A 27,321-nucleotide genomic window follows, 5' to 3' on the forward strand; every position below is an offset into this window, starting at 1 on the left:
ACAATATCAAGGAAATTTTGGCCGATAAATCACATTTATGGTTGAACGTAAGAGTACAATAAATGATGAAATGATCAAGACATAGAAATTAAAGGCGGTGTCATATCTTTACATACTTGATACTTATAATTTGTGCTCCACGTATTAATTTTTTTTTTTTTGGTAGAATGATCTATATAATTGCTTTTCCAATGAAATTTTAATTATTGTGGTTGTGAATGGATGTTATTATTTCTTTTAAAAATATTAAGTTTAAGAATAACATTATTTTGAATTGGGAACCTTGTTAGTTGACGGGAGAACTATATATGAATTTTGTAGTACTAATTCCTTCTAAAAAGTATGTGATATTTTGAGGTCTCAAGCAAGTATTGCTCCTAGAACTTGACCTTACTAAGGATCACAATAATTTTATGTATATTTTGTTGGATTTTGTTTGTGAACGAAAGATGTGTTTTGTGAAAGACTACAAATGATGGTATAATTACTGAAGGCTCCAGCAGAGCAAATATATTGTCTTTTGTGAAATTAATTTTAGTATTATATTTGACACTATAAAAATTATAGAAAGGCTCCAGAAGAGCAAATATATTGTTATATGGAATAATAAAATTATGTACCGAGATGCATTATACGATATCCAAGAGAGCATTATATGAAATTAATTTCATAGAAATTTATTACGTTTCAAGGATATCATATTGAAGAAAAAAAGTTAAATATCTCTTTATTACGAGATTACTCTGGAGAAAATAAGTGTAGTGAAAATAAAAGGTTGATTTATACCGCACTTATATTAGTGCAATGGAAGCACATATTATTGTACACCGAAGTTTACACAAGTGCAATGGAAGCACGTATTATTGTAAACCGAAGTTTAAAAATTTTATTAAATTTATCGTTGGCTAGACCGGTTGGGTTATCCCGGATCTATTATGATGCATAAATTAGTTAAAAAGAAGAAGTTGGATATATGTTGAAGAGCCGGAAGATTCTTCAATCTAGTAACTATTGTGTTACTAGTTCCCATAGAAAGTTGACAGTAAGAATGAGTCTCTCACTTATATAAGGTGATATTTAAATTAATACAATGATCATGTGAATCATTTGGATATTATAACTAAATGATCACATGTATATCCACAACCAGAAGTTTGTGAGATTATTATGTCAACAAATTTGACTAAGAGTTTATTTTAAGAACTTTTCATAAAGCATTTGATAAGTATCAATTATCAATTGATATCGAATAACCGGTAGCATATGCTCATAAAAATGGACTTGAAGATCCATTCTTTAGACGTCTAAATTTAATTGTATAATTGATACTTATCAGACAATGCCTTATAAACTCTATTTTGGTTATGATACCATGTCTTATAAACTCAATTTTGGGAATCAATAAGTTGTTGATATATTGATTTGCATCAAGCCAACACAATACTATATTTAAGTTCTCCCCTTAATTTATCATTGGTTTTAGGTTAACAACCTAATATTTTCATCTAAGTGGATGTTTGGATGTGTTATGTATTTCACAATTGCTCCAATATAATGCACTACGATAAATCTCGAAAGAATATTGGGAAAAAATATTGATATGAATCTCCATCTATCATTAAGCTGTATTGAGCCAACTTATTTACAACCTAGTAGGCTGATTATCAATTGATGGATTAGTTTTCCCAATATTAGGGGAGATAATAAGCAGCTGAAAATGTGAACCTAACGTTCAAATAAATTATTTGAAAGGAAATATTATTGTTTTGTCTTGATCCTCAAGGTATAACTCATTTGCAAAGGTAAATAAATCAAATATCAGCTGCTAATGCTCCAAATGAAATAGATGTCCTTGTTGGATAATCTAATATGCAAATGAGTCTCAACTGTGCCCTGAAGCATAGTAGATCAATCGGTTCCAAATATAAAAATCCTCGAATAAGAAAAGGAGCTTAAAGGAATGATAACCCGAACGAGGATATAGAAACCGAAAGTGTTTTCTCGACATAATTGATGTATTTGTTCCGAGAAGAACTAATCGGTACCTGAAACTTATGAAATATTAATAAATTATGTCATGAATGAAAGATCTCGGTGGAATGAGATGGAACCGAAATGAAGTCAATGTCAACGTGTTTTTGAGTATAATATAGCGCTATATGTGATAAGTAATAATGAGACTGTTCCAGTGAAATCAAACTCTTTGGACCTGTAGTCCGCACACTCGAAGATGTGAAGTTAAATGGATATATATATATATATATATATATATATATATATGATTTTTCCCGAGAAAAGGGAATTAGAATGGTAAAATACATATATATATATATATATATATATATATATATATATATATATATATATATATATATATATATATATATATATATATATATATATATATATATATATATATAGAGTTTGATATGTTCACCTGAAGTGAATTGATCAATGTCTATCATTTATGTTTAAGAGACATATATTCTTTAAACACATATTCACATGAAGGGAATTCAATAACTTTTTCGTACTTGAGTTCGGTAGCACATGAAAGGCTCAAATTATATGAAAGATGTGCTACAATATATTTGTATGGCTCACTTGATAGTGATATATGAAACTCCCTGAAGGATTTCATTTGCATAATACATACTATCAAAATTATTGAAAAGATGACATCATTTGTCCATTTTAAGGATTTGGAAATGAATTTGCTATAATCATGTAACACCCATACCGGACGTATCTAGAAAGTCTAGCACGTGCGTTGAATTTAGTACTTGGATACATTAAAATATACAACAATAAAATTTCGAATGAATATTATTTACAACAACATGCGTTCGTACAAAGATATACTACTCAACTTTTCTGAAGTATAATAAAATTACGTCCTTGAAGTCCATAACATCCCGCTGCGGTACGAACGATCACTTGTTGAAACATCCATTCGTCTACTAGCTTGCCATCCAACCTGTTTATCCGAAACAAATAAGGATTGGGATGAGACATAATGTCTCGGTGAGTTCCCCTAAATCCTAGGCTATAGGTAACCTCGGGGAAACCTACGGTCACCACGTGTCTACATTACAACTCGACGGTTGATTATACGTGTGTGGGGACTTGCATACTAGAGCCGTCATAGTCTTATCTCACTTGTTATAGGCTTCACTTCCTATACGTGTCTTGGCGGCCAAGGGGAAACTAGGACCGCAATGCCAAGAATACGCTCTACGTATCGAGGCCTAACATAACATATCATGACACGAGTCTAAACCGGACGATTAGGGGAACCTAAGATCGTCATCGGTATCATAATCTTTACTTGCTCTATTCCATGTCTTATACTTGTCTTATAGCATCTAGTGCTCTTGTTCTTGAACATAATCGTGCATGGAATCATTCTAGCATACCAAAATATAATCATTATCATGAGAAACATAATCGTATCTAAGTTCATTCATTATGTTAGCGTTGAACAAACATTCTTATCTTGATTCATTTTACGGAGTGCCCGGGTGGAGTAACCCCGAGAACAATCCCATACATGATCGATGTACGTACATCGGACTCCCTCGGTGTCGTGCGGGTCCCTTACGGCTTGAACCGTTCCCCTTAGGTCCAGAACCTCCCGTATCCCCCGACGTGGATAACAAGAGACACGAGCACCGCCATGCGGTTATTATCTTAGTCTTGCGGTTTCGGTGACATGCGGGTCCCTTACAGCTTGAATCGTTCTCATGATGAGAACCCCTTGTATCCCCCTGGTGTGGATAGCAAGAGACATGCCACCTACTTAAAACTTGTCATAAATTTAGGATAAACCTAATCATGCATACATGTTTACCTCGGAACCTTAATCGATCCGATTAGCGGTAAATTCATACTTGTTCATGCTTGTAGTTTCTTAATCATGGTGGAGTGATTAATTAATCAAACCACGACTTAACATGCTTGCTAAACACTCTTAAACATATGCGAAGAGCTTATACTTCGCGTCTTGTCATTCTAAGAATTCGTGCTAACTAGCTAGTTCTCGACAACTATGTCGAGGCTCTAGTTTTCCCTTGTTTAATGAGTAACTTACTACTCGATTCATGACATGATTCTTTCGTATACCATGCCTTACTAACATGCATAATACTTGCCTCTTTAACATAAGAATCTTGCTTTCCTTGATCATCAATTGGGACCTTGGTTTGAGGGGTTTACATTCGTAAAAAGACACCACGGAGAAAACCGCGTCGCGAATCCCCATGCCTGCCTGAAGCAAGCAAAACGGTGAGATTTCTCATCGTCTTACTCGCCTAGGCGAGTGATTTCACCGGGGAGGCGAGTGGTAGCTCGCCGTGGCGAGTTGGGGGCGAGCGGGGAACCCCCCTTTAGGAGTTCTAGCTCGCCGTGGCGAGTAATAGCTCGCCGTGGCGAGTTAGGACAGTCCAGATCACTTAAAAATGGTATTTTTGACCCAAAAACCTCAAACCAAGTGTCTCTATGTGTTTTGGAACATATTTGATCATTGGAAACTTATAAAACATTCATTTGGCAAGTATAAACATGTTTTGCATGCATGGCAAGAAAAGGGGCAACTATCACAATACATAATCCTAGACTTTTCATAGTTTTCATAATAAACTAACATGGCATAAACATGATCCCAAAGGGTAGGAAAACTAGCTATGGAACTCACCTAGTAAATTTTCTTGAAACATCTCCAAGCTTATAAGCTCAAGAATCAAAAACCCTAACTTGATTTCCTTGCAACCTTAGCTCAAGCCTTTCAAACTTGTTGTCCTTATCTTGCAAACCAAGACACCATTTCAAGCTCAAAACCATACTCCAACATTACCCTCAAAACACATATTCAAAACTTAAAATCAAAAGGAATTCTTGGTGAGGAAGAATAGAGATATTAATCCATTCAAACTTAATATTATTACCTTGATCAAGTGGAGACCATACCTTGTACCAATTTAGAATCCATCTTCACCATACACCAAATCCTAGTTTCAAATCACTTCTTCAAGAAGAGGAATAGAAGAAATCAAACATAATCCATACTTCCTTCAGCTTAAATGATCATAAGGGAACAAGTTTGGAAACTTACCATGAGAGGGTGAAGTTTCATGAAAGATTGGTGAAGAGGAAAAAGAGATGGGATGAGCTTCATGAGAGGTGGAAAAAGGGAAATCAAACCTTAATCAAGCTTCTACTTGTACAAGAGATCATGAGGGAACAAGATTGATTCACTTGCCATGAAGGAAGGAAGATTTGGAAGATTTGGTGGAGAGAGGAAGAGATGGGCGTGTGGGAGAAGAGAGAAGGAAGAGGAAATGTTTTCCAAACTTAGAGAGAGAAAGGATAAGGGAAAATAAGATATTTTCCATCCAAAAACATATAAATATCCTTTTTCATGAAATTACCATTATGCCCTTGCCTCAAGCGTGTTTAAAACGACTACGATACTTTTCCGTAAAAAGCCGACATCTCATAAAATATTAACCTTAACTTACTTTCCATGAATTAAATTCATCTGACACGATCAAAGGGTAATATACCGATACCGTCGGGCGGGATATTACAAATCAATTTTAATGTAAAGGTATAAAATATTATTAGAAATCCCGAAGATATTCTAAAATTTGTTATTATATAAATGTTGATATGGACAAATATAATTGATTATGTAATAGAATGATTGTGATGTCACTTGATGTGAGTAAAAATCACGTCCTCAAGAAAATTATGAACAACTTGAATTGGTTAAGTGAGGACACTAATGTATTTTGCTTATTATATATATATCGTGGTGTTTTAGTTTTGTCAATACCGATATTGCAGCAAAGTCAAGCATACAATTTGTACCTTAGAGTAGGAACAATATCACCCAATCATTTGAAAACACAACATCAAGGAAGTGGAGAATGCTCTTTATTAAAGATTATGATTTTATACATACAAGAAACTTGCGGTATTATAATTTTAAAAGGAGGTTCTTTCAACAACTCAATATGAAGATATTTCAACAGCCGATAATTTGGAGAAGAGTGAAGTTTCGGGGTTGAAGGTGAATTTTCATAAGAGTATCGACAAGTGTTAATATTTCCGATTCTTGGTTGGCGGAGGCGGCCTCGGTTATGAATTGTCGGCGTGGGGCTATCTCGTTTGTTTATTTGGGGCTCCCAATTGGTGGTGATTCTACTAAGTTGTCCTTTTGGAAACCTGTTTTCGATCGTATAGTTACTCGTACGTCGTCGTGGAACAATAAGTTCCTTTCCTTTGGTGGCCGTCCGATTCTCCTCAAGGCCGTCATGTCCTCTCTTCCGGTTTACTTTCTTTCCTTTTTCAAATCCCCTACGGGTATAATTTCTTCTATTGAATCTATTTTTAAAAATTTCTTTTGGGGGGTGGTGAGAATTATAGGAAAATAGGCTGGATCAATTGGGAGTCTATATGTACTCCAAAGGAGGATGGTGGTTTGGGGGTGAGGAGGATGACAGATTTTAACATTTCTTTGATGGGAAAATGGTGTTGGAGGATGTTGACTGATGAGGGGGGGGGTGGTGGGGTTATGGTATACGGTTTTGAAAGTCCGTTATGGGGAGGAGGAGGGGCGGTTGAAGGATGTGGGGGGGGGGTGTTCGGTTTGGTGGAGGACCTTACGCGGTGGTACGTGAGGGGGTGGGTGAGGGTGTTGGTAGGTGGTTTGGGGATAATGTTAGGCGGGTGGTGGGGGAAGGTAAGGATACTTTATTCGGCATGACACTTGGGTGGGGACATTTCATTTAAATAGAATCCTCTAGTCGCCGCATAAGATCAACGGACACTCGGTTTTATAACATTAAGTAATTTTAGTTCGGATTCGAATGCGTACTTGCAATTCGGAAATCGTGTTCGCAGTCGAGAATCTATGGCGCCATTGTTTTATCTTGGTTTTTCGGGTGTGAAACATTGATTAAGTTTGAACCTTTTTAACCTTTGATATCTCATTTTTTCTTGGGAAGGGAAAAATAAGAAAAACCCTTGAGAATCGAGGTCCGGGAGTTGTTTTCGTCATGGGAAGGTGTTAGGCACCCATAACGACTATAGTATCCTATAAGAACCGTCTTTACTTTCTACGCGCGCGCTTTGTTTTTAAATGCTATTTGAAAATGCTATTTACACCTAAGGGTTTACTAAGTTAAGAATTGGAGGGAGAAGAAGGTGTTTGAATTTTTGTTTTATTGGACTTGGAGAAGTTTTGACTTCTTGCCTACATACCCTTTTAAGGGATCAAACTCCATGTAGTTCTCTTCCAAAAAATGTTTTTTTGTTTTTGTTGGTTGATTTTAATTTTAAAAATGGAATTTTGAAGAATAAGAGAGAGAGGGCTCAAGGGCATAAGATTTGGAAAATGTGAGGTGGAATTAGTTATTTTGCAAAGAAAGTCTAAGTATTATTAGAATTCATTAAAGTTTTTGTTTAAGAAAATAAAGGGAAAATTCAATGGGATTTTGATCCCAAGGTTTCTTTGGAAAATTATTTGAGTGAAGTTGTTCATGTTTTTTGGAAAAGAGAATTTTTCTAAGTATCGTGATTCCTAAGCATACATCTAAAGCATACATTCCCTAAGCATTCATCTAAAGTATCCATGTGATGTGTGTGCATGTGTCGGTGCTTGTGTCGGTGTACATCATTAGAGTCCATTGTCCTTTACATATGCCCTAGTTTACATTCTATGGTCTTGCAAGAAATTAAAAGCATAAAGAAAATACAAAAATCCCTAAGTTTTTACATGCTAAGTCTTGGCATGAAAATTAAAGTGCAAGAAATAAAACTAAAGCTAAAGGATGAAATATGCTTATGGAATGTATGAAACATGAAATGAAAGGGTTAGTAGCACAAGATATAATAGGGTAAAGAAATAAGGCAAGAAAGTGTTAAACAAAAGTGGTAAAATCAACAAGAATAAAGTGTCAAAATACACTAAAAATTTACGATAACTTCTCAATATGCACATGACCTATAATTCTCTCATCATAGCACTTTTCAAAAGATTTTATTGCAGCCACAATGTGGGAATTATAGGAACATATTCAAGCCAAGAGTTATGACACACTTTTAGACACATTTGACACTTTATTTTCACACACAATTATTTGCATGACTTGTAAAACAAGAAACTAATGCCATACATCACAAACAACACCAAATACACTAAATCAAAGACAAACATATCTTTAAATTTATTCATCAAGTATCAAACATCATGAGGCAAAATATTGGAATCAAAATATGCAAAGAAAACTTCACAAACATTGACAAAAGGCACCAAAAATCACAAGCAAAATCACACATATTTTTATCCATTTTTAACATGCTAAAATATCATAGAACCAAGTCTTTAGTATCCTCATCAATCACAAGAGCTGCTTCACAAAATTTTAGAAGTTTTTTTAACAACATTTTAAACAAAATTAAACCAAAGTATTGAATTACCCAAGAACAAAATATTTTCATGTATTTGTTATCAAGATTATCATGTAAAACACATCAAAATTTATCAAAAATAGCAAGAGAACATTGAACAAAACTTTAGGAACTTTTATCAAGGTTTTTAGTCAAACGATGGTGCAAATATCAAACAAGCGGTATGAAAATAGCAAAAACTATCGAAAAACGCAGGAAGCAAAGACTTAGGCCCAAGCCCAAACGTATGGATGAATCTGGATTATCCAAGAGCCTCGTAGGCGTTTGATTGATCCGAGATCTTCCAAAACCTAGATCTAAGGGTGGAAAACGAAGGAAGAGTGAACCGGAACTGAACCGGACCGGTTCAAAGGTTTATAAAAGGAATGGACTACCGGTCCGGTTCATTTCTTCCTCTTCTTTCTCTCTCTAATCCCTAAAACGCTCTTCCTTTTCTCTAAAACGCCGGTCGTCTTCTCCGGCGGATTTGACCACCGCCGTGAAGATTCCGGTGCCGGAAACCTAACCGCCACCTTTTTAGCTCGAAAAACCCGATCTAAACATCTTTCTACTCGTCTCTTTACACTGAACACAAATCCACAACCAAAAAACACAAAGAAACCACAAAACGACGTAGATCTACTCCTAAATTCTTCGGTTTAAATTCTTTTCAAAAGATTTCAATGAAACTCGTAACTAAACGCTTTAAACACTTTGTAGATCTACATCGTTTTGTGAGGGAATCACACTCATGCGAAGAAAACTTGTGAAACAGAGAAGGATTAACGGATTACCTCGTTGTAATTCGGAGATTCGAGCAAAGAAACGGTGAAAAGAATTCGATGCCTTGCTTTTGCTTCCTGTAAGTGTTTTGGTTCAATCTCCGAAAATAAATCGAAGATTCTTCGTCTTCTCACTCTTCGTCTTCTTCACCGGTTCAATTCCTCTTTGATTCCTCTTCTTCTCTTCCTCAAACTTCTTCTTGTGATCGCTTTACGCTTGAATTGCAAGAGGAGAAAAAACAGTTCGGTGATGAGGATTTTCGCAGAAAATCACCGAGAACTAGTACGAATCCAACCGAATTTGATGAGGATTTGTCGAATTGAAACGATTTTGATTTCGATTTTCTGGAAACTTGTGTTGATTTTGTGCGATAGATGATGAATTTGGTGAAGAATTGAGTTGGTTAGGGTTTGGTGATGATGAATATTGATGAAGTTCTTGATGAACTTCAACAATGTTCTTTGATTCTGTTGAATTTTGATCTAATCGCCAAGAGAGAAAATCTCTTTTTGTTTCGTGATTTGATGAGTTGGCGTGTTGTGAATGGGACCGTTGGCACCGTGCAGTGACGATATGGCCCTTATATAGGCTGCCATGTGGACTTGAGACCCAATCATCTTGTGACACTTTGTTTACGGACTTGTTTGGCTCGGATTTGGACTAAATTTGGGACTTGGACCATTCGTAATTTGACAACCCTAAAGGACCGGTATTTGCAATTTTGAAAAAGGACTAAAAACAAAAATTTGAAACTTAAAGGACTAAAATGCAAAACTCGGTTAAAGGACAAAGCTGCAATTAAAAATGAAAAAAGGACTTAAAATGAAAAATTAAAAAAATTGGTTAAAAAATGTAATTTTGAAAATAACGTAAAGTGAAACCAATAAAAAACACAAAATGGACTAAAATAAACCAACTACATAAATGAAGTACTTCAAAGTAACCTCTCTCTGTCAAAATTTCGTGTGAAATGACCAAAATGCCCCTAGAGACTAAAATGACTCTAATGCAATTTCAAAATGGTTTTTAACGGGGAATTAAAGCAAGAATTTATTCAAGCAAATTGAAAAGACCCGGAGACAATTTTTCAAGGACTAAAATGAGTTTGAATGCAGGAAATGACTAAAATGCCCTTTTTCATGAATTTTTGCAAATAACATTGAAATAAAATGCGAGAGAAATATGCAATTGATCGAGACACTCTTCAAATAACTTGGAATGCAAGAAAGACCCTTTAGATGGTTTAAAATGCAAGAAAACATAGACAAAGTCACAATTGAAAATTTTCAAAACAAAGATAGTAAAACATGCAACTAAAACATAGTAAAATATCAAGGTAAACAACATCAAATTGGCAATCTCTCAAAAGTCAAAGACACATATCGAGAGATGAAAAAATATTTTGAGCAAGTGTTTTTAGGTCCAAAATTAGGGTATAACGGCCATTAGCTAAGATGACTTCCTCAAGTTGTTGAATGGTTTGGCTAAGGTTTTATATTCTCTAAAAACAGATACATGCCTGCCTGAATAAACTCATTCAAGTAGTGACTCACTTGAATCATGCACCTATCAATCAACTCGTTCAAGTATACGTTTCAGATAAAAGATGACAAAAAAAAAGCACAACAGCATAAATTTTATCCTTTCAAGCATCATAGGACTAAATTTTATCCTTTATAGAATCCATAGAGAGTTGTAGATTGTAACAAGAGAAAGAATGAGACATAAATAATAAATTTCTCAAATAAAACCATTTATTTATTTATTTACAACCAAAACAACAAAAGAAATGTTTATGAGAGGTGAATTCAATAATAAAATGAGTGGTGCTAAATCACTCAAAATAGTCTTCGTAATCATCATCCAAGTGCTCAAAACGAGTACTAAGCATATTTCTTTTGCACAGGCATTGTTCGCGGCCGTCTAACGCTTCAGTGCGATAACAGTGACATAGGTCTGGTTTCTTCTCAGGTATTTTGACTATGCGTTTAGATGGTGGCGGTTCCAGAGTGAATGAAATTGAAATTTCTTTATTTAAAATACGTCTGTAATTAGATTCAAGCAAATCCGCAATAGTTGTTGTTGCTATTGTTTTGTGATCATCACTTTGAACAGAGGGCCGGATTCTTTTTCTTCCTATAACATTAACTGCGTTCTTCTTGCGCTTATTCTTGCTTGATGATGCAATAGTTTCTTCTGCATTCATTCATTCTCCAACAATCAATCAATAAGGAATTTATTTGTAAAACAAAAAGAAAACAACAACAACAACAACAACACATTGATTACCTCGTACACTTTCGAGGGTTCTCTCTGAAAAACCATAGCTTTCAAAATCACAAAGTTAATGAATTGATGATTTTAAACTACTAAACACAAAGTTAATTCAAAATCATGAACAATTAGGTTAGGTTAGGGTTTCAAAAGGGAGTGAATCAATCTATTGGGAGATGATAGCAGGAGTTACTTACCTTGGTTTTCTGAAAGAGGTGCCATCGAACAACAGGTTTGGAATTGGTAAATTCGCGGCGTTGAACTGAGAATGTGCTATCGATGGAAATTAGGTTAGGATTTAGGGAATGTGCTATAGATGGAGAGCTTGTTCAAAATAATATATTTTATTTTATTTTAATCCAAAATATATATTTTGAAACAATTTCAAAATCGTACTTTTGATTTTATTTGAATCCATAATATATAAACTAAAACTATTTCAAAATCATATCTTTCATTTTATTTGAGTCCAAAATATATCTTTTGAAACAATTTCAAAACCATATCTTTGATTTTATTTAAATCCAATTTACATAAAATATATATTTTTAAACAACTTGTCAAAAAATATATTTTTAAACAATTTCAGTATCATATCTTTAGTTATTAATTTATAAATAAATCTTATTTATTTATATATGTCGTTTGCGTGTGACATTGCAGGTTTCTTTTTTTTTTTTTGAACCAAAACAAATTTATTGCATATATTGGAGGGTAACAATTTTAGTACCTTTCCCCATATCCTATGGGTACCTTAGTGTCCATACACTGCATTTTAACTATGAAAAGAATGACTATTTTTCAAAGTCACGCAAAATGTAGGGACCAAAAACATATTTATTGGGACCCACTAACTGTCACATTAGCATTCCGTTAGAGAATTAACGGCACGGACTAATTTTGATAACGGAGATAAAATGTGAGGATTTTAAAAACATTTAATGAAATGTAGAGACTATTCTTCAAAGAGACGCAAAATGTAAGGACTAAAAAACATATTTAACCCTTTTTTTTAAGATAAAATTAAAATTCAAGGGGTTAATCAATGAAATAATTGAAAGAAATGAAAGCACTCACATAAAAAAGTTAAAATTAATCCTTGGAGCTTTACGAATACAGATGTCAATGGGTACCCTATAGGTAGTGGGCAACAACTTTAGTACCCTTCCCCATATTCAATGGGTACCTTAGTGTCCATGCCCGCATTTTAACTATGAAAAGACAATAAGAATATCACAATTGAAATAAAATTATGGTTCAAATTTTTTCAAATCAACTCATAAAATAGTACGAATCTTAGTATTTAACAAAATAAAAAGCATTCAAAACATCCTTAAAAAATTGTATGCCGGCGGGAGGGATCGGGTATTAAGAAGTTTTTAGGTTTAGGCTTAGGCTTAAATAGCTAAATAAATGAATTAATTATACACCAAAAATAAATAAATTATTTATCATATTATATGAACATGTATATGCGGGTTGCGGGGGGCTGTGCCGTATTATAGTACCCTTACTCGTACCCATACCCATTTAAATTTGCGGGTAATACCCGGACCCAAGTCGGGACCCATGAAAGCGGAGTTTTATTCTACCCATTATAGGTATTTTATACGGGTACCCATCGAGTCTGGGTCCAATTGCCATCCCTATTTACGAAACTCAATAACCAAACATTTTCTAAGAATTTTAACTTGTTGCATACCCAAATTCAATTTCAAAGACAGAACATTGATTAAATTAGAAGTGATTTTTGTCATTTCATTTAAGTGTTGTTAATAAGTATAAATAATGTTAAAAAATTTACTTTTGAATTAGATATTTTCTATGTGCAACTACGTATACTAACTCTTATGATTTGTGACTTTAATTCTTTAGCGAATAAATAACAATTAACAATTTCACAAGAAGCCTTTTTTATTTGTTACATTCACAAGGAAGTCTTTGCTTGTGAAATTTGTTTTATTAGTAATTCAGTATATTTCACTCCTTATAAAAGTAATATACATTCACATCTATCTCAATGCAATTCACTTTCTTTTGGTAGATAACTGCAATTCACTTTTTGTCCATTTAAAATTTCCCAATTTTAGATTTGTCTATATAACAGCATGATATTTTATTATCATACACAATAGGATTATTTGTTACTTCATCGGAAAATGTCATTGTCCATTTCACATGCCATCAAACTAAAATTGTTAAAGTTTGTTACGTAATATAATTATTTCATTAATTTACCACTATTTTTATGCTTTTACCCTAGGGGAAGATCGATTAATTTGCTCTCAAGAAATGCTTGATGAGGAAAGTGAAATTAGAGTGCTAGGAGTTAAAAGCTTGTATTGATAGCAACATTTATTTTTTTTATTTTGAGGGGAAGGCAGCAACATTTTTATTACTCTTTCTTGTTACTCTTTCGAGTTAAAAATTAGGAGTATGCTCTTCTTTAAATTTTAAGTTCAAATCATTTAAATGTTAACAATTTTTGTGATACTTCATCCGGAATTTTGTTCTATCTTTAATTGAATCATCTGCTAGTGGATAATAGAATCAATCATATGAACTCCTCTCTCACCTGAGTCTTGAACCGAGTTCATCAAGGTTGTAGGACAAACTTTGCAATCAAGTGACTTCTCGAGAGACAGACAGATCGATTATATGAATTAGTCGGTTTTTATGTTGATTAACAAATTTCCAAAAATACAAATAAAGTATACTATTTCACAAAAACAAAAAACTTAATTTGAGGTGTTTTAGATTTAAAACTCAAATGAGTAAGTAGGCCACGGTGAATTTTCTTACGTGACAGTTAGATGTGCATAGAGCAGCGGTAGCTCTGATGATCATAATATTTTGCACCATGGTTGGTGGTGGCTTTTATGTAAAAGTTATTATGTACTTGCAGTACTAGATTTAGTTTCATTTTAATGTTACGTGTATATTTTTAAGATAACATGAGATTTATTATTAATAAATTATTTAAGTGGTAAGAGATTTTTACGTCTTTAATAATAGACAATGAGAGTGATAATTTACTCAGATGGAAAAAGAAGGACCACAGAGGTTAAAAGTAGGTAGGTTAGAAAATAGTAGTAAATCACTGAATTGGTTCATGTCTTTGTAACAAATTATTAAATTGGTCTCTGACTTTATTAATAACTCAAAATAGTCTGCCTTTATCAAAAATTTCTCAGATTGGTCCCCGACTTTGTTAGTTCTTTTGTATTTTAAGTCATTAACGTACCAAATAAGATCCAAAATACATTATGTCATTAATCATCAAATAATATCCAAAAGACATTGAGTCATTAACACTCAAAATACAAAACAAGTAATAGAGTCGGGGACTAATTTGAAAAACGTTTAACAAAGACAAGTGACCATTTTGAGTTATTAATAGAGTCATAAACCAATTTGGAAATTTAGTACAAAGACAGAGACCAAATTGATGATTTACTCATAGAAGAGAGGTCAAATTACGTGACTCCTTAGAGCAATCCCACACAGATATATACATATGAAAGCATCATATTGTATTGGATCACAGCTCACATTTATTTTATCTTAGATAAGGGCAAAAGTTTACTTTGTCAGGTTTTGTACATTTAGGTAAATACAATCACAACATGCTATTTAAATATTCAGATATTGAGTTACAAGTACACTGTTTGGTTGCCATTGTAAAGTATTACCACTCTTAAAATTACGAGAGTAAAGAAGAAAATTGATTTCTATCTGTAAATATTTATCAACATTAATTTACCCAAAAATTAAAAGAAAAACATACACTGTGACTTTGGTGATCATACAATTTATTTTTGGGTCTCGTTAACGAGTGTCTTTAGGGCACTCTTTAAGGATTCCATCAAAAGAAATTATTCAAATGTATTTATTTTAAAAGTAAAACATTGCAATTTCCAATGCATTGAATGCGCATATTTTCATAAAATATTACTATTTTAAACTCTTAAAGAGTGTCCTAAGAGCACTCGTTAACATTTTCCTATAGAAACTTTGGTTTTGCGTGCATATTTTTCTATGAGGAGTGATATTTTGACAACCAAAATCAAACAACTCTATTGACAACCTTTTTTCCTCTCTTCGATTGGATAATAACAATAGAGAGAGAAAAGGAAGGAGATAGAATAAAAGTACAATGAGAATATGAGAGAGAAAGTTGTCACCAAAGTTGTTTAAAAGTGGTTGTTCAAATATCATTTCTCTTTTTCTATAGAAACTTTGGTCTTACGTACAACTGAGGATATTGTTGGGCTGCATATCATTTTATTTACGAATGATGGCTACACCCTCCGGTCACTAATATATGCAAAAATCCACTTTTTAGGTTCATTTAATTAATGATGTATGTAGTCTATAATAAACACTACATAAATCATTAATTGAATGAACCTAGAAAGTGGATTTTTGCTTATATTAGTGACCGGAGAGTGTATGTCATAAAGATTGCATATTTATGTCATGCAACCGGGGAGAGGATCCACTCCGGTGAAAATTACCTCATGTTTTCTCCTGTGAAATAATCTTAGCCATCCATTCCTTTTAATGATGTCATAACTAATCTTAGCCCTTCATTCATTTTTTATTTATTTTACAAGTTCATTCATTTCTTTTCTTCCCTTCCTCACGTTTTTTCGTTGCCATTCATTCACTCTCAATTTCGAAACCCATCTCAACCCACTTTCCTCCCAAACCCATCTCAACAACGGCGGGGAATGGTTGCACGGTGGAGACGTGTGGCGGCAAACCACAACGGCGGACTACGGCGACGGTTGTCCTTCCTTCTCTATTTTCCATCTTCCTTCAAAATCCTTCTTTCCTTATGTTGTGCGACGGTGGAGGCGGTGGCGCACCCACGATGGTGGATTACGGTGAGTACCAATTTGAATTTTATTTCGGTTCCAATCATTTGAATGGATTACGGTGATAATTTGAAGAAAAGAAATCTTAATTTGATTACGGTGATTACGGAATACTAATTTTCAATTCAAATCATTGGTCTCGTTATTTTTTGTTTGAATGGTACCGTTTGTTTCGATGAGATTGGTGAATTGTTGAATTTGAGTGTTTGGATTTGTCCTTTAATGCTCCTGTTTTCTTTGCTTTTGAGTATGCCCGAGTTGAACAATTTGAAGGTTTTTTTATGTCTACAACTCTAACTTAATTGGTGAAATACCTGAAAGAATTGGAGATATGGTTTATTTGGAGAAGTTGGTTATATCACAAAATGGTTTATGTGGATGAATTTCAAGTGGTTTGTTCATGTTGAAGAATATAAGCATACTTGTAGGGAAAATACAAGAAGATTTTGGAAAATACTGTCGTGGAGATGGGGGTTAAGTGGGTTGAAAAACGTCGGCTTGCTTGTTTTATGAGTGGCAATGGTACCCAATAGAGTGTACGTTGCGGTAGGGTTGTCGTGGTACATTTGTGCTTTCGAGGCTGAAGCCGTGGTATTTGGCGCGTGCGGGGCTTGTTTTGGCACCGATGTTATTCTAAAGAGAAAAATGTAAAAGTGGAAGAGTTATTAGTTTGTATTAGATTGTTTGTACTACAATGTAAAATTATAGTCCTAGTTGTAAAAGAGGATGGGTTATTAGCTTGTATTAGGTTCTTTGTACATCAATGTAAAATTATAGTTATGGTTTTAACATGTGATCTTCAAGATCTTATACTTTGAAATTTCGATCAATGGAACCTAATTATTGGTATAGCTTGCACTTATGATCAATGCAATATTTCTCTGCTTGTTGACACTTAAAATAACACATAAAACCGCTCTACGGGTTTTGTTACGGGTATTGCACTTTGCTAGAATAATGCGGAAAAATAGCACATAAAGTTTGCTAGAATAGTGCAAAAAAAACAGCACATAAAATTTTTGCTCCAACACATAAAACTACTAGAATAGTGCGGTAAAAACAACACATAAAATTGGCCGCAAGGTATTACGATTGTAGACCTCTTATGATCAGTACATGCACCTTTGCTAGAATAGTGCGAGAAAAACAAATTTTACGAATGCGAAACCAACATGTATCGGTAATACATGTTTGACATGCGGGTGTAATATTTTTCCAATTTGACGAGTTCAGTTTTTAATTTGAATATGATCGGACTTTCTATGTCTTTTATTGCCGATACATGTTGGTTATAGCAATGCGCAGCCTAACAATTGTATGCTCGATTTCTCGCACCGTTATATCGGTGTAGGTGTTGGTTTCTCGCATTGTTATAGCGAGTGTTACATTACAAGTTCAATTTCATCTTGATTCAATTTTTACACCTAACAATTGCTTCGGATCTTTCACATATTACAAGTTTAATTCCATTTGAGTTTAATAGCGGCAATATGCTAAACAATGTATACAAATAATTTGTTTACATTGATCACAATTTTAAAGTACAAGATCATAAAGATCAAATGTTACAACTCTAATTTTACATTTTTTATTCACGTCTAGAGTGTACAAGAAGCACAACAAACTCGTGAGCAAGGAAAACAAACAAAGGTCACCGATATACCGTAAAACCCGAAACCAACACCCTAAAAACTAGCCCAAATAATCTGCCATGCCGTCAACAAACACTAGCCGAACCTTGCTGCTATCAAAACGAAGAAAACCGATGTTGTCATATACGGTAAACGTAGCACCAAAACGGTCCACACACGCCGAAGACCACAACTTCAGCCTCGAAAGCACAACAGACCACCAAAGCCCTACCATAACAATCACTCTATAGGGTTCCATTGCCACTCATAGAACAAGCAAGCAGACATTTGCAATCGACTTAACCCCCATGTCCACGACATAACTAACCTTAACCTCTTCCACAACATGTCCAACTTGAAATATCCAACTTCTCCGAATAAACTGTCTCCAATTCTTTACGGCATTTCACCAATTCATAAACAAGTACTATTCAATAAACAATATTGAATTATAAGTTCTCTTAATTCATTTAACTTTCCAATTCCATATGTTCCAACATGTGTGAGTGTTATTCCAATGACGGAAAAAGTGCTTCCAAGTAAGTAAATCTGAAATTAAATTGATAATCAACTAATTAAAATCAATCCTACACAATATCGAGAAAATAAATACATAAAATGAGAGAAGAAAGGAAGATGGAAAAGTGAAGTCGAAAATCAAAGTATAAAATTAAGAAGGAATTGAGCAAGAATCGCAGTGTAAAATTGACGCCGAAAATTAAGCATGCTATATATCCGATATTAAGATGGAATTGAGCAAGAATCGATGGAAATTTGAAAGTGAGAATGAAACCCTAAACGAGAGAAGAAAGCGAGAGAATAGGTACGTATTCGCGAGAGAAGTTAGAGATCGTATTTGAAAACGTGTTTGTCATTTTAACCTTCAAGATCCACGTGAGAAACGTACGTATTCGTGCACGGCCGTGGTTTCAATCGCAACTTCCCCCACACCGTCGCAAACCTATGCGGGAATGGAGCGAGAAAATGGTTTGTGAAAGAGACAAAATTTGTGATTTAATTGGTTTTAATCGTAGCCGTTGATATGTCTTTAAAAAGAAGGAAAGGCTAGGATTGCACAGAGAAGACCGGAGAGAAACTTCACGGGAGACAATCTGCTCCCTACGGGAGACAATGCTGCTCCCATGCAACCACCATTGGTCCAAGTCTATTTCTAGAAAAACTAAACACCCAATTTTCGATATATATATTAAGTCATTTAGATAAGTTTTTGTTTTTTGTTTTGCAAAGGCAAAGTTAACCCATTACGAATATTCCATCTGGTCTTATTTATAAAATGTATTGAATCAACAAAAGTTAATGTATTAGCTTTATAATTTAGACCATATTCATTAATTTTTGTTGACTTAAATGTCTCTTATAAATAGTACCAGATGAAGTATAAAATATAGGTACAATATTGAAAATACGGGGCCTATGGTGAGATAAGAATGCTCAAGTTATACTATGAGCAATCATATTTAGCTGTTTACTAACATACGACCACTTTGATATATTGCAGCAAATCTATGGTTTCAGCTTCATGAACGGTAGCGATGGAATAGAAATAATTTGATTTTCCAAGCATGAATAGCCCCTAAGAGTCTCTAATACAAATATCGCACTCAGGATAAAATTAATGTTAAAAAGGATACGTCCACATTATATTTGATCATGTCCACCAGTCGTTTGTTCCAATTATTATGATAGATGTCTACGATGTGTGCTTGTAATTGTAACTTCAATATATCAATATATATTTGAACTATTTTTAGAAAACACAAACTAATATTCTACTCTCTTTTTTTCTTCAAGTAGTTTAGTGGCTAAAGCTCACATATTTTAAATGTGGAGAAGTGGGGTGTCCGGAGTTCGAACCCCGACCCCCGCATAGAATATATAATATCCCTACCAACCGAGTTATATTATGCAATATTTCCTACCAACTGAGCTAAGCTCACGAGGATACAATTATACTTTATTTAACGGAGAAGCTACTCTTTTTAATATATAAGAAAAACACCATTTTAAAATGTTAAAATATAATTGTTAGTGTAAGTCACAATTTTTACATAATGTTTACATTATGAAAACTATTATAATTATAGATATCTATGTAGAGGACTCCACAAAGAAATTTTCTAACGCCACAAATATTTTTATGAGGTCTTAGATATATTAGGGACCTAAGAAAAAAATTATTGGTTCCTTCCGAACAAATTTGGTGACTGCAATTGATGACGAGTCCTGCGAGATTCGAAGGGTGGTAGACGGATGATCATTTAGTGTCAAACAAACCATGGGTGGTAGTACATGGTGTATTGTGGAGGAGGAATACAAGTTCCTAATGAGGTATCGGGTGAGAGAAAAAAAATCAACAGGTTCCATGGTTTATGCCAGCCAGATTGCTATAGTGAATCTACTTATGCCTATATGTACCATTTCCCAACATTTACACATGCAAATTTGTAGGAGTACTAGCCAAGTAGATAATGTGCTAAGATTTATACGAGAGGCTGCTATTAAATAATTGGTTTATGCTAACTAGTATAACTGTGAACATATCCTTTCTATACTACCACTTAATGAACCGGAGGTAATTTACTCTATTAAAGAAAAATCCTACTTTCTTTATCTTAATTCTTACAATTAGTTACCATTTCATCTTAAAAATATAAAAAATTTATCTTTTTCATTCAACATGTGATCTCCTTTTTTCTTCGTTCCGAGAATTGAATCTTATCTGTCATTAGAAGTTAATTACCCTCAATTCATCAAGAGGTAATGTAGGTCTCATCGGTAGGTTTTTTCTTACATCCATTTATCATTTTCATCTCAAGAACATCAAACTTCTTCATCTCTTTCATTCAACATATGATATTCGTCTTCTTCGTTCCATAACCGAATCCTACTTATCATTAGAGGTCAATTACCCTCAATTCATCAAAGGATAATGTAGATCTCACCCCTTTTTTACACTTTTAAAACTTTGACTACACAAGTTCTAAGATAACTATATTTGTTTCGTAAATGAGTACCTTAGGAGCACTTGTTATAATTTTTCTAAATAATTGTAGTACACTAATTTTGTCCGGACAAATTCCAAAAATCACAAAAATAAGTGATAGTTTATTTAATTTTATTGTTTTTCACCATTATTAATCTCTTCCAAACAATCTCAAAAAAAGGGACTTAAAACGAGAGTTGTTTTGTCGATAATGATGTGAAGCATAGACCAGAACATTCTCCAAAACATTTTGACCGTACTACACAAGAAATGAGGTGACATCATCAAAACCAGCTAAGATGACATCACATGACAACTTGCATCCATTGCATCTACTACACCCGACACTCTAGAACGTTCTGGATATTTCGGCACAAAAAGAAAGAAAAATCAAGTAGAGCCTATGTCACTTTGAAAAATGTAACGCCCAAGATTTACGATAATTTGGGGTGGTTCCATTACTTTTGTCTTTTTTGGATTAAATTATTTTAAAAATAATAATGCTAACGAGTGTTCTAAAGGTATTCTATAAAGACATTATATAGTAAGACCATCTACAATGGGGAGTCCTTCCCCTATTAAGCATCATTGTAAATAAGCACCCCCTTTGTGACACCAATGAATATGGTGCTTATGAAGGTGGGTGCTTGTATAGACACCCTCTCTCTCTTATTACTCATGGGCCCCACATGTACAATTAATTCTATTTTTTTATATATTTAATTATTGTATTATTTTGATATTAAAAATGATTATATAATAGTTGTAAATAATAGTTGAATTTGATTCCTTAAAAAAAATAGTTGAATTTGAATTTTCTTGTAGCATAGCCGTTGGAAATTTTAGTTGACATTTCTTGTATTCAATTACTCCTTAAAAAAAAAATCTGTACTTAATTACTTTATTTTTTCCATCTTTGAATTTGTTTGTTTATTTAAATAATTTATAATTAAATTATTTCAATATTTTAAAATTATATAATTATGAATGAGTATAAAAATTATTGTTAAAATATAATGATATAGAGTTATTGCTGGGACACAATTAATAATTATTTTGAGGTGCCTTGGGTTGGAGAGATTGGGTGCTTATTACGTATTAATTATAAAACGAATGACGTGTACGGTCGGGACCCATTTAAGCACCCAAATGGGGTGCCGCATTGTGGATGGTCTAAGTTTTTACGAAAATTTGTGCATTCAATGCATCGAAATTGAATTATTAAATTTTTTAAAGAATAATTTCTTAATTAAGAATTCTTAAAAAGTACTTTTAAGACACTCATTGACAAGACTCTTAAAAAAATCACATGTTTCAATGCTAGTAAAAATCACATGTTTCACTGCTAAAATAGTAGGGAGTGTTGGTCACGGCTTGAAAACATGTACATATGAGAGTGTCAAGTGTGACTTTCTTAGCAATTCACATATTAAGAATTCTTCCATAAGCAAACGAATAATTTAGCTGAAGTTGTCAAATTTTTATGCTAGTTTATGATTATGTTCCTACCTATAGTTATTTTGAATCGTCCACCTTTTTAGCGACTTTTTTCCATACATTTCTCTTAACATAATTTTCTAACGCATCTAAAACACACTAAAGTTACCAAATATAAAGATAGAGAATCTATTCCTTTTTTTTTTTTATGTGAAAGATATTTCATTAAGCAACCACATCGACTGCAGCAATAAGATGAAGACAATCCTCAATCTAAATTGTGTCTGCATAAGATAAAGCAAACTTAAATAGGTTGATGATTAAAAATATAAAGCAATCCTCAATCCTCAATACAATGAGGATTCTCCATTCCCATTAAAAATTTCACCATTCCCGCAATACCAGGAGCACCTTTTGCTTTACGAGGATGACCCACAACCATTCCCGCATATTTTACGTTGTTTCTAGTCTAGCATTTTGGCTTAATTAAGGATACATTGTCTTTGTTTCCGTGTGAATAATTAAATGCCTTTAAAACTATGTTAATCACTTTCGGTTATTAGATTTTATATTCAACAATATGTACGGTCATAAGCATTGATAGAATACAGTTATCAGTCTTGTTGGTTAAAGAAGTCTCAAAGCATATTTTTTTTTGAAACGGCAAACATAAAAATAAACTCCATTATCCATTACATTTTACAAACTAATTATACAGTGAGGATAGATCTTGGTTTTATAACAATTTGAGTAATTATTTGAGCTCGACAGTCACAATGTGATATATTGAACGATTTCTATGGTACATTCGAAAATTCGAGTATACCGATATATCCGGTGTTTAAATTTAGATAAATGAATTGTTTTTTGTATAATTTTTTTTATGACATTTGTTAAGAAATTTAAAATGGAAACTTTGTCTTATTAAAACAACAAAAAGTAACTTTATTTATCTAAATTTCATCAATCATTTCCAATTTTGAATACTTAACAAGTACCTTTGGGACACTTGTTAGCATGACCCTTTTTTAAAATATAAAAGTTGACAAAGATATTTGGATATCAAGTTGATTATTAAACGATTTCAAAACAAGAAAGAACCATAGATGACAATTGTTGAGTACAGAGTATGCATATAATTTTTTGAGTACATCGTAAATCGGATACAACGTAATTTTTTTGAATATATATTATTATAATTATTAATTAAATTTTGAACCCCTTAACCTAAGATCCAGCAACACCACTGCTTATAAGTGATCGAAGGTTGAATTGGGTTTGAGTAATTTGTTTTCTTTCTACGCATGTGATATTTGGTTAATCATGTTACAAATTTTGGTTAATTTAGTCGATGTTGTTTTTTGGATTTCCAAACCGTTGTATTTGGATTTCCAAATTCTATTATCTACCGAAGTTGTTACTAGGTTGAGTCACGACCGTGTCGCTCTCTTTAAGACGTTTCGTGGCACTACCCAAAATTGTGCAAGGTAAACTATCAACCACGCCGCCTCCGGGATAAAACAAGCCCGGCTACAACCGTTCGATTAACTACCGCACCGTAGAAAATCGTTCGAGAATTACACCGTCAAATATGTACTAAGACCACTCTTTAATATTGAAACCACTTTAATATGGTATCATTACCATTCTATTATGGTGCTAAGACCACTCAAATATGGTGTTTCCACCATTCTAACCTTTAAGTTCTCCAAACTATCAATATGGTACTATGACCACTCAAATATGGTGTTACCACCATTTCTCCTCAAATAAAATTATTGAATAATTTTTATATACCGTTAAGATCATTCTTGATTCCGACGGGACATTGTTTATTCCAAATAGGGACTATGATCTTAAAAAGTACTCTTTATTCCGAAGGGACATATATTATCGAAGAGACTATGAACTTAAGACCATTTTTAATTCCGAAGGGACATTAAACCGAAAAGGGACTATGGTCTTAAGAACACTCTTAATTCCGAAGGGACGGAAAGGAGTAGAAAAAGGAGAATGACTTGTTAAACAAGTCGAAGGAGGGAGAAGAGAGGAAAGACTCGTCACTCGTCAACACAAGTCAAGAAAGGGAGAAGAGAGAAAGAGTTCCCGACAACTCAATGAAACTCTTTGGTGTGTGGAATGCACTATGTGAGTTCTCTATTTATAGGGAAAATTCACAACTAATAAGTGAGAAACTTTGGGAACAAGTAATATGAGAAACTTTGAGAACAAGTAACATATTACTTTGCGATTAAGTAATTCACATATTAGATCTAGTACAAAAAATATCTTAATTGAGTACTAAAATATATTAAATTTAGTACCAAAATATATTATATTATGTACCAAAACATTTTAGCAAAACTTGGGGCTAAAAAAGCACTTTCTAATAATGATTAAATTAATTATTTAATTTATCATTTCCAAATAATAAAATATATATCAATATATATTTTTCTCTAGTGCTTATGTACCCCCATTAATTAGAGGTACACCCCCACTATATATAAACACTACTAATGTGTGTGTTCCATCCGATGTGGGACTTCCACTTTTTTCAATTCACACAACACTAGTTCTACCCAACATGGGAATTTGTGTTTAGTCTTTTTTACTCAATTTCCACACATGTTCCAACAATCCCCCACTTGAATTTAAAAAATGGTTTCGAAATAACGTCAAAAACGTCTCCATAAGATTTGCTAGTAAACAAAGGTGTCACCTACAACTTGAACCTTTGCATAGCGAGTAAAATTACTGATTAACAAGAGTTGCTTACATCATTGAACTCTATCTCGGATATAGAACCCACACACAAACCTTTTCATAAGGTGTATTCTAAAAGCCCGTGCGTTTATGACTCTCGCACGTCTATCCCGGTTTAACGAACACTTTAGGTATTACGCCCCGAATTCCATAGGAATCGGCCCTTATTTCCACATTCATATAGGTGAGTCTATCAAGAGTACTCCTGTAGCTATGTACTCCACTCCAAATAGAGTATAGATCTCATTAAGAGTTTCTATTATCTCATCCTTCGTTACTACAAAATGAATCATGCTTTCTTACTTTTAACATAGCATGTTCTATCACTTGTGACTTGTTATTACCCATTGAACCTATTTCTTGGGAGCTCCGGACATGTAGGCTCGGGTTACCATCACTTGTGACCTTTGGGCATTAGTCCCATCCTATTGGATGTGTTTAGGACTTTCTTTTTTAGTAATTCCTTTCGTCAAAGGATTGACTAATTCTTTATCGGTACGTACATGATCTAGTTTAACCGTTCCTTTTGAAAGTAGCTAGCTCTCTAATACTTTATGTGTTTGTGACTTAATAATCATCTCTTACCATTGTGGTAACGATTCTCAATTTTGTAATAGGCTGAACTATCACAACAAATTAACACTTCGGAAACGGCTTTATCCACTAAGGGATCTCAACTAGCAAGCATCTTGTCAACTTGCTTCTCCACTAGTTTTCTCTAGTGTTCTCATCTCAGATTCATTCCATAGTGGACTGAGTCAATATCATTTGTTTTAACAAACAACTCCTCTAATGATGCTCAATATGCGGTCATTGGTCGCTTTAAGACTCATCGAAGGATGTTCTATTTTGTATCTTGTACCATTCATGTACAATATGATACTTCTCATTTGTATCTTGTACCATTCAAGCACAATAGGACTAGAGTCATAATCTTCTTAAGGCACCTCATGACTCTTTCAATAGCATGACAATGCTTCTTATCCGTCTACTATAAACTTGAACAAAAATCTCACTCAATGGCATACCTAAAGACCGCCAATGATGCTCACATATTCTATATGTCTAACACCATCTCAAGTGTTCTTGAAGAGTTTTACACTTGGATCATAAGGTGTGCTTGCAAGTTTACGGTCAAAATATTTCCTTAAGAGTTTATTTTAGACCTCACAAAGAATTATCTAACTTACATACCTTGTTTCCTTGTCCATGAATCACAAAACTTTCAGGTTGTTAAATATAGATTTCTTCATCTAGTTCACCATAAAAAGGCAACTTTCACATCCATTTGGAGTACTATCGAGTTATGAACAGCGGCTAAAGGGACTAGTACTCTTATGGATATGATTCTAGTGATTTGGTGAATGAGTATCGAAGAAGTCTATATTTTTCTCTTTGTCTAAAACCTTTGACTACAAGGAGAGCCTTGTATTCTTCAACCGTCCCGTGAGGTTTTAGTTTCCTTTTCCAAATCCAAATACAACCGATTGGTTTTGCAACTATGAGACAAGTCAACCAAGTGTCATGTTTTGTTAGACTCTAGAAAATCCATTTCATCGTTTATTGCTTCTTGCCATAATTCAGCATCCATTAAGGATATAACTTTTTAAGGCTTAATGGATCTTCTTCCAATGTATAAACCAAGTTCATACTCTTTAGCTATTCTAGCTTTCTTACCTCTTCGAGGTTCTATAACATCACGTATGATGTTTTCATAACTATTTCGATTACCGAAATATGATCGGAATATAGTGCCCCCACTAGTTCTTAATTTTTAAAGGGGAATTTATTTTGCCCCCACTAATGTCGTGCTCCCATTAGAGCCCCCACTAGTGCCCCCACTATTCTTTAGTTAAAGGGGTAAATATTTACATAGAAAACGACATCTTTTAAATCTATGATCACTTTAACATTTAGGTCATAAAACCTATATGTTTCGTTATTTATCGCATACCCGATGAATACACATTCATAGGCTCTACTAGTGAGTTCAACTCTCGGGGTCCGTAATCTAAATATAGTTCGAGACAATCCCAAGTTCAAAAATAAGAAGTTGGATTGTCTTTTCTTCAAAAATTTCTTAATTAGAATTTTT

At 33.7% G+C, this 27,321-nt stretch overlaps 1 long non-coding RNA gene across 1 annotated transcript; it reads right to left on the reverse strand.

Annotated features, from left to right (window-relative positions):
• Nucleotides 1-10,966: 10,966 nt before the first annotated feature.
• Nucleotides 10,967-11,822, reverse strand: LOC146918325 (uncharacterized). Its single transcript, XR_015014306.1, has 2 exons — nt 11,706-11,822; nt 10,967-11,600 (listed from the first exon to the last, which is right to left on the reverse strand). It is a non-coding gene; the product is annotated as an uncharacterized LOC146918325 (long non-coding RNA).
• Nucleotides 11,823-27,321: the final 15,499 nt, after the last annotated feature.

Source organism: Medicago sativa, chromosome 6 (assembly GCF_051527215.1).
Source record: "Medicago sativa cultivar Bolivia chromosome 6, Bolivia_mono, whole genome shotgun sequence".
Classification (NCBI taxonomy): Eukaryota; Viridiplantae; Streptophyta; class Magnoliopsida; order Fabales; family Fabaceae; genus Medicago; species Medicago sativa.